This window comes from Chrysochloris asiatica, unplaced genomic scaffold, assembly GCF_000296735.1.
Source record: "Chrysochloris asiatica unplaced genomic scaffold, ChrAsi1.0 scaffold00039, whole genome shotgun sequence".
NCBI classification, from domain to species: Eukaryota; Metazoa; Chordata; class Mammalia; order Afrosoricida; family Chrysochloridae; genus Chrysochloris; species Chrysochloris asiatica.
Genome location: NW_006408557.1, coordinates 14,602,346 through 14,612,472, shown reverse-complemented (window position 1 = coordinate 14,612,472; position 10,127 = coordinate 14,602,346).

Sequence of the window (10,127 nt, the reverse complement as noted above, 5' to 3'; positions counted from 1 at the left end):
CCTGGTTTTGGTATGAGGGTTATGCTTGCTTCATAAAATGTATTAGGAGGTTTCCATCCTCCTCTATATTCTGGAATAATTTGAGCAGAATTGGTGACAGTTCTACCCTGAATGCTTTGTAGAACTCACCAGTGAAGCCATCTGGGCCTGGACTTGTTTTGGTTGGCAGTTTTTTGTTGACCTGATCAATTTTGTATTTTTTTATGGATCTGTTCAGGTTTTCTACTTCACAGTGTGTAAATTTAGATAGGTCGTGTTTTTCTTAGAAATGTACCTTTAAGAAAATGGCTGGGATTATTCCTCATATAATGCAAATTTAATCAATGGCTCATTTGTTTATTATATACATTTATGCATTTTACTGATGGATTAAAGTTCACTTTCATTCTATTTATTGACTCATTTAGCTTTGGCAGTGCTCCAGTTAAGCTCTAGGCTGGTAACTCAATGGTTAAAGGTTTGAACCTACCCAATGCCTCGGAGAGAGAAAGACCTGGCAATCTGCTTCCCTAAAGATTATAGCCTAGAAAATACTATGGAACAGTTTTACTCTTTAATATGGCTTTGCTATTAGTCAAATCAACTTGAAAGCATCTAGAAACCTCACCAAGGCAGAGAGAGGCATTATACTCCAGCTACCTTCAAAGGCCATGATGCATCGGCTGAGGAAGTACTGCTAAGTCATATATCTGCTTTAAATTTCACAATGAACCCAGTTACAAAAATGAATCATCACTTGTTATGATTCATTTTATAACTGGGGTCATTGTGCAATTCGAAGCAGAGAAAAGACTTATTTCTTTAGACTATGCATCGTGCCCTTTGAAGGTAGTTGGAGTACATGCCTTTGCCTTGTTATGGGAGGTGTTATCAATTTGATTCTATTCACAGCCACCCATGTTATAGAACAGAACTGCACAATCATGTTTTCTAGGTTATAATCTTAAGTAGGTCTCCAGGTCTTTCTTTTAGTGGATGCATATATCGACATGCAAGCTGAACAGATGTGGGAAGGAGAATGGGGTTATGTTCATGAACATATATAGGCATGAGAGAGGTGGTCTTCTTTCATTTGCTATGTATTTGTTGTTGTTGTTAAGTGCCATCGAGTCGGGTCTGACCCATAGCGACCCTGTACAGGGTTTCCGATGTATAGGCATCCCAAAGATGCATCCCAGCTACATAAAATTAAAGCTTTGTGGGCTCACCATGGACATGTCAACTTTGGATGAAACTAATACAAACTAGTGTTGTCAAACTCCTTGGCATATGTACACGAAACAGCTGACCAGCTACTGGGAACTGAAGCCCAAGGAACATAAGTTCCAAAGACAAGATTAATGAGAATAGCTGTCTTCTGTTTTGTGCTCAATTACCCAGAGGCAAGGGCAAAATGGGTACTGTAAAGTGTCCTTAGAATACAATTCTGGGCGTAGCTCACTTTTCATTGTTTCTACCAGATCATCCCAGCCTACTGCTTTGTGTGGTTAGCTGGTTTCCCCAGTCAGGAACCGTCTCCTTCCAAGCAACGCTTTCCAACGTGCTCTTTCTTGCTTCATCCTCCCTGCCCACACACACTTCTGTAGTCATTTCCTTTCTGTAAAGGAGACCTCACTCCCTTCCTGTTTCCTGGTCACTAAGGACTTCTACTGGTGGAAGGGAAATGTTCTGTGTAGACCTTTCCTTTGTCTTTACTCTGGCTCTGGCTTAGCAGCAATCCTAATCCATGAGAAGAGATGCTTTGGGTATTTTAGAAATGGGGTACAGTGACGAGTGGTGTGCCTTTTAATAACTTGTCTTCAGAAAGTCCACACTACACTGACAGCTCTTGTCTCAGGTCCAGCCTATATGTATGACATGATACAGAAATGGGTGAACCCAGACAAAAATAATGGGATAATGAGTCATCTAGAAACACAAGCTCTAGTCACTTTTAAGGGGATAGTCTTAAATATAAAAACACAACATTGCAGGAAAACAAATCTAATATGATTTCTATTATGTAGGTTGAATTTATTTTATTTAAATAAAAATATTGCCAAAGTGACCCTAAGAAAGGCTACTAGAGGGCATCTCTGTGGTTAGATATGTGGAAACATGATGCTTCTCTGAGTGACTGTTTGCACAAGACGTTTTTAAAGTGTTGAAGAGCAAAGATGTCAGCTTGAGGACTAAGGTGCGCCTGACCCAAGCCATGGTATTTTCAATAACCTCATATGCATGCAGAAGCTGGACAGTGAATAAGGAAGACTGTAGAAGAATTGATGCCTTTGAGTTATGGTGTTGGAGAAGAATACTAAAAGTGTCATGGGCTGCCAAAAGAACCAATAGATCTGTTTTGGAAGAAGTGCAATCAGAGTGCTCCTTAGAAGCCAAGATGGCCAAACTTCAGCTCTCATACTTTGGACATATTGTCAGGAGGGAACAGTCATCGGAGAAGGATATCATGTTTGGTAAAGTGGAGGGTCAGATAAAAAGAGGAAGACCCCCAGCCAGATGGATTGGCCAGGTGGCAGCATCAATGGACTCAAGTGTGGCAACAGTAGTGACGTTGGCCAAGGATCCGGCAGTGTTTCATTCTGCTGTGCATAAGGTCATTATGGGTCGGTACTGACTCAGTGGCACCTAACAACAACTACAACAACAACAGAAGCCTAATGAGAGTATACGGCCCTACTGCGACTGGTACCAAAGTTTTCCTCCCAGAGTGAAGAAATAAACTGTAAGAAGCTTCAGAGGGCAAGCTGAGGCCATCCAGGGTTTTTCTTTCCATAATCTCTCAGGATCAACACAACTGTTTTGTACCAGAGTAAATATTTTGGCACATTCTTAATACAGAAGATGTTCCTGGAACTGACTCAATGGCACTGAAAAACAACATTGAACCAGACACTGTTATTGGCTATGGACATATGGAGATGCAAAAGAAGATAGTTATAGGCTGTACCCAGGGTTTCTTGAGTGGGAAGACAGGGAGACTTGACAAACAACATGCAGTGAAACCAAGAGCAAAATTCACATTTCTCTGTGTACCACTTTTAAAATGAATTCAGTGGCCTTTTAGATACTTGCATCTTTTTCAAAATGTACATCATAGTGATTAGTCAGTTTCCATCATGGGTGTGTTCACAAATGGCCCATCTCACAGACTATTTTATGTCTTTACGGATTCAGAACAGAGTGTAACACATTTAGCCATATGATTAGAGGGAACATCACAGAACCTTTGGAAGATTCAGAAGACAGATACTCAGAGACTATGCAAAGCTTCAAGAAAAAATAAGTAATGTATGTGAAAGAGCTTTTAAAACAAGGATTAAAATATTCTTCAAACACAAGACAATTTATAATAAAAGAAATTGTGTAATTTGGTGGTGTCAAGTTGATTTTGACTGATTGCAATCCCATGTGACAGACTAGAGCAGCCCCACAAGGTTTTCAGATTTGCTGGGTGGGTTCTGTCAACCTTTCTGTTAGCAGCTGAGTACTTAACCATTAAGCCACCAGTACTCCTTCATAATGAAATAAAAGTAATAATAATAAAAGAAGTGGTGGTGGATGTATGCGGTGGAGTCAGTTCTGTCTCCTAGCGACCCTGCACGGGGGTTTCCGAGGCTGTAAATCTTTACTGGAGCAGAACGCCTCATCTATCTCCCGCGGAGCGGCTGGTAGTTTCGAACTACTGAGCTTGAGTTTTCACAGCCCGATTAGAAGGTTAAAGTAAGTAAAAGATAACAATAAAAAATAAGCATCATGTACTGGTGAGTGAGAAGAAATTTATTCAGAGACCTTCCAGATAAGAGTTTCTTATGTAAAGCCTTCCCAACAGGCTCCCTGCTCTCTTTCGCACAGTGGTGTGCTTGATGAGAAATTACAAATGAAATAATCCTACCTCCTTCCAGTGAAGAGTATGGAAATGGCCAATGTATTAGAACTCCTGCAAGATTACCCGTCCTCCCTACCTTATGACATTAGTGGTGACAATCTGAAGAAGAAACTTTCCATTCTTCCCTTTGGCGGTAAAAAACAGAGAGAATCATTATCTGCTCTGAACCCTTTTCTGTGAGTCATGAATGGACTTGTTTTTACAGAATTTGTCTCACGGTATCTTAGAGTTTAGGGAACCTTGTTGGACCAGTTGCTGTTGTGTGCTATTGAATCAATTCTGACTTATACCAACCCTGTATAAAATCTATATGGGAGCAAAAATCCCCATTTTTTTCTCTTGAGGTAGGTTTGAACACTAGACCTTGTGGTTAGCAGTCCAGTGCTTATCCTACAGTGCCACCAGCACTCCCAAAGATAACACGGCATGGCCAGGTTGCATTTGGGTGAGTTTGCACAGACCCCAGACTTGCTTCACTTGTTGCTGTTAAGTGCTTGAGGTCTTTCAACTGTCAGCCATCTTGATTTTGTGTGACTGGAACCACCTCTGAATATAAGTGTTGCTGTTTTGGGGGCTGTCTACAAAGGGGACTCTGCCACAGGCAAATGTGGCATTGGATGGCATAAAAGAAATGAGAAGATTTGCTTTGGGCTTCCTCCCAGTACTGTTAAGCAAGGACAGGAACATGCATTTCCATGCAAACAGTACTAAAAAGGATCCAGGATTACTACTGCATTGTCAAAAAGTAACAAATGATGCCCAGAAAAACCCCTATCCATTCTACTGATGATCCAGGAATATCTTCTGTTTGAAGAATGTGCCAAAATATATACTCTGGTACAAATGCAGGTGTGTTGATCTAGAGGATTCTGGAAGGAGAAATCCTGGACAGCCTCATCTTGCCCTCTGAAATTTCTTTCAGCTCATTTCTTCACTCTGGGAGGAAAACTGGTATTAGTGGCAGTAGGTTCCAATGCTGTCATCTACCGTCTAGACATACATGTAACCATGGATGATCCATCCCATCACTAGTGCAAATTGTCCTATCCATTTTATTTATTTAAATCCCATCCATTTTAGAAAACAAAATTCTTTTCTAGAATGGATTATGTTTATTGTCATATTTCTTTAGGCCATCCATGAGTATGTTAATAAAATTCTAATTCAACTATAACTTTTAAGCTTGCCACAAAAAAGACATTTTTCATTATGGGAAAATGAAAATACAGCATAACTTAAAAAGCAATGCTGCCAATAGCCTGTAATTATTCTAACTGTGACTTGAGCTTAGAAAGTCATCTTCAGAGATATCCTTAGAAAAAAAAATAAGGTGATGTCTCCCGTTCTATGTCTGTCATATCTCTTAGAACTAAAAGGTGCAGGGCCTTACCAGAGTTCTAGTGTAGTGCTGTAGTATAAGCACTGGATTGCTAACCACAAGGTTAGTGGTTCAAACCCACCAGCATCTCCTCAGGGTCGCTAATAGGGTTGCTATGAGTCAGAACTGACTCAATGGCACTTAACAACATATCCTTAACACTCTTTTCATACTGATTTCTAGAGACATCCTACACAGTGCTCCATTTAGGCTCTGAATCAAGTTCTAAGTATACTCTCATTTTTCTTTTTTCCCAAAATTGTAATTTATCATTCACTGAATACTGTAGAAACTATGTCCAAGTTACTTAGGAAACGTGGCCTTGGGAAATGCTTTTGAAAACAAAAATTGGTTTGACCATTTTATTTTAGAGGAACATGATTAGTATTTATTAGCTAAGATGTAGTTCCAAAGTGAATTCTGAAGTCTTTAGTCACACCTGGTCAGACCCTGTGCTTAGGGAGGAAGGCAGGAACCAGGATTGTGTGAGGGTACTCCTCCAAGGAGCCACACAGACGTCAGTAACTATGTCACTCTGACACAGGAATCTTTGCCTTTGATTAAGAGTTGCTATTTTTAGCTGGCCCCAGCCAAGTGACCTCAGATTGTGCCTCTGGCTGGTCGGTGACTGTGCTTACTGTAATAATGCTCCTCTGGTCCTACACAAACCAGAGTACTCCTCACAGGGTGACACACACACACAGTGACTAATATAAAGAATAGTGTTTCCACAGATGCAAGTGTTTCCTGGGTGGGAATCACTTGGTATTCGGATTATGGTCTTCACAGATAGAATAAAATGGTACTAGAATTGTTAATATAAACAAGATGAAAATTTTTCTTTTCCCTGTGCTTTTATGAAGTTTTGGTAGTAAAACAAAGTTGAGTTTGGCTGCCAAATAAATGTTGGTAGTTCAGACCTCTCTAGTGGATCTATGGGAAAAAGACTTGAGACTCTATTTCCATAATGATTATAGCCATGAAAACCCTATGGGACACTTCTTCTCTGTTACATGGGGTCACCATGAGTGGCAAATGACTTGACACCAAACAGTAACAGCAACAGTGATTTGATAGTTCCTCAAATCAAAAGGACCCATGACAACATTATCTGCCTACTGCTGTCTGCACTACGGACATCTTCTTCAATGGGAACTGGACTTTGCATTGAGATCTGAGGTGCTAGAAGAAAATTATCCAAGGATAGCTTCCTGGTTCTCATGCTCTTGTGTCATCTTCTCCTCTTGAATCTAGGCTGATTTGTGCCTGCTTGACAAAGACTTTGCTGAAATTACACTGGGTAAGTTTTTAAGAGATCTAGCCACTGCCTTGTTTGTGTTTTTTGGGAGTCCTGACTGGCCATATAAGAAATCCATGTGAAGACAAAGAGATTTGAAACTGTGCAGTATAGTGGGATAGTTATTATGTTGTTGTTGTTAAGTGCTGTCGAGTCGGTTCTGACCCACTTTTGATGGACAGAACTAGAAAGAAACTCAACAAAAACAGAGAAGAACTAAACCACATAGTCAACCAACATGACCTCATATAAGGCACTCAATCCAATTGCACAATGTGCATTATTTTCCAGTGCACATGGACTATTCTCCATAATAAACCATATGTTAGGCCACAAAACAAACCTCAATAAATATCCCCAAATCAAAATACTACAAAGCATCTTCTCAAATCACAATGCTATAAAATTAGAAATCAACAATAGGAAGATCAAGGGGAAAAATCAAACACATGGAAATTGAATAACACCTGCTACTGGTTCAAGTTCACCAATTGCACCTCAGAAACTGTATACAAGGTTGCTGTGAGTTGGAACTGACTACATGGCACTTAACAATAACAACTGGCTAAGGGGACAAATAAAAAAAGGAAAAAAAATATCCTTGAGGGAAATGAGATCAAAAGCATAATACCAAAACCTTTGATACACAGCAAATACAGTGCTCAGAGGAAAATTTAGAGCAATCAATGCACACATTCAAAAAAAAAGGAAGAGCACAGCAAGATGGCAGTCTAAGCAGAAATGCTACCCAGACCCTGCACAACAAATACATGGAAAACCAAATGAAACAGATGCAGTTGATAGTCCTGGAAATTTGAGCTTCTGATGACAGGATAGAGAAGTGGATTGAATACTCACTAGAAGATGACGTTGAACAGATGTGGCGCTAAAAGAACTCGACTGGTGACCTGTGCCAGCTGACTAGACACAGCATGCCCTTCTTAAATTTTTGTAAGTGGCTTTAGAGACAAACAGTGGTTTGCTAGTGCAGAGGTATACTAGTGATTCATGGAGATAAAGGTGCAATTTTTCCTGTACTCTCACTCCCCTGATGATTAGAGACATGACAAGCTCCTACTTTTTGTGAACACACCCAGCAAAGTTTCCGCTCTCCTGGTAGTCTGAGCTGCAAGGTGGTGACTTGTGCAGATGTGAGCAGCATCAAAATGAGTTGGGTGCCATCTGCACCAACCATGGTACATAGATTCAGGTAAGCCCTGCTCCAAACCTGCAGGATTTGCCCTGGATGGCCCTGTACTAACCCTCACTAGGAGATGCAGCTGAACACATACACACAAAGGAGACAGAGAGGTTAACAGGCAGGTGTAACATAGCTAATTTGAACTTTTGAGGATTGCTTTGAAGGTAGAGGGCAAGTTTGTGGCAAAGAAGCATTCTGCTTACTGGTGGAGAGAAAGATGCTATATTTTTTATTGTACCCTATGTTACCCTGGTGATCAGAGGCATGGTTAGCCCCTACTCACATACACCCCCAGGAAAGCTCCTGCTCTTTGGATAGTCAGAGCTGTGTATTGGTGACTGTGTAGCTGTGACCAAAGACCCTGGCCTTCAGTGTGGGATGTAAACAAAACATCAATCCTCAACATTGAACCAATAAATAACATCATGATAAATGAAGAAAAGATTGGAGTTGTCAAAAGATTTCATTTTGCTTGGATCCACTATTAACATTTATGGAAATAACAGTCAGGAAATCAAATGACGTATGATAGTAGGCAAATTTGATGCACGAAATCTCTTTAAAGTGTTTAAGAGCAAAGATGTCAGTTTGGGGACTACTGTGCACCTGACCCAAGCCATGGTATTTTCAGTAACCTCATATGCATGTGAAAGTTGGACAATGCATAAGGAAAACCATAGAAGAATTGATTCATTTGAATTATGGTGTTGGAGAAGAATATTGTAAGTACCATGGACTGCCAAAAGAAAAACCAAATCTGTGTTGGAAGAAGTACAGCTAGACTACTTCCTAGAAGCCTTGTTCCTGGATTCAGATAAGGCCTTCTACAGACTTGTAGAGCTGGTTTGGGCCATCTATGGGGACTCCTAGCAACCAAGGAGCTCACATGGTGGCTGGGCAAGGGATGAGATGATGGTGCTACTGGTCATAGCTGGAGTTTCTATAAGTCTAGGTTTTGTCTGTTGTGAACCCTCAATCCAGAAATAGTTTGTGCTGACCCCAAAGCAGCTGAGAGATCAAGGTTTCTCCATCCCAGATGGTATCCAGGAACAAGAGTCCCAGTAGTCCAGAACTGGCCTAACCGTCTCTACAGGTCTGTAGCAGGCCTCACCTGAATCAAGGAGCCAAGGTTGGTTGTAGATAGTTCCCAATTCATTTTGTTGTGATTCACACTGCACAGTCACCAACATATGACTCTGACCACCCGAAGAGCAAGAACTTTGCTTGGGGTGCACACAAGTTTTGCCTGGAAAGGGAAGGATAGAGACCTCAGATAAGCAAAGCATTACTTAAGAAGAAGAGCGAAGTTTTAGGCCTCTGAATTCCTGATCTTAAAATCTACTTCACAGCCACAGTGTCAAAATAGTCTGGTACTGGTAAAACGGAGGATACATAGATCAATGAAACAGAATTGAGAACCCAGAAGCAAATCTATTGACATACAGATAGTTGATCTTTGACAAAGTGCCAACATACATTAAATGGGGGAAGAGACAGTCTCTTCCTGTAAATCGATTGCAGAAAAATGAAACAAAGCCCATATCTCACACTATATAAAGCTCAATGTGAATTAAAGACCCAAATGTAAAACCTAGAACTATAAAGCTCATTAATGAAAAAATTGGGGAAATTATGGGCTCTGCTACATGGCATAAAAGTACTCTCAAACATAAGTAAAACACACACACACAGCAGAAGACAAAATAGATAACTTGGTGCTCCTAAATATTAGAAATGTATGTGCATCAAAATATTTCACCAAAAGAATAATGAGAAATCCCACAGAATGGGAAATATTCTTTTCAATGATATATGAAACAAGGGACTAATCTCGAAACTTTATAGAAAACTACAACATCTCTACAAAAAACAAGACAAATAATTCAAATAAGAACCACAGTGAGGAAGTGCGATAATTACTCTCACACAGAGAGGATTGTAATCATTGAGATAAAACATTTACATTTATTGAATGTAAAACTGATGATTTTCCCTCTAAGCTTTCAGTCAATGCACAATAAAAAGTTTCCAAAACATCCCACAAAAACCCAGAAGAAGAATAACCTAATTTAAAAATGGGCAGAAGACATGAACAGACACTTCACTAAAGAAGACATTCAGGTGACCAACATACATGAAAAAATATTCACGATCATTAGTCATTGTTATTGTTAAGTACCATTGAGATGGTTCTGACTCATTGTAACCTTGTATAGGGTTTCTGAGGCTTTACATCCTCATGGAGCAGCAAACCTCATTTTTCTCCTGTGGACTGGTTGATGGGTCAAACTGCTTCACAGTCCAGTGCTTATCATATAGAGACATCAATTTCCCCAGACCAAAATAACAATGATACATCATGTCA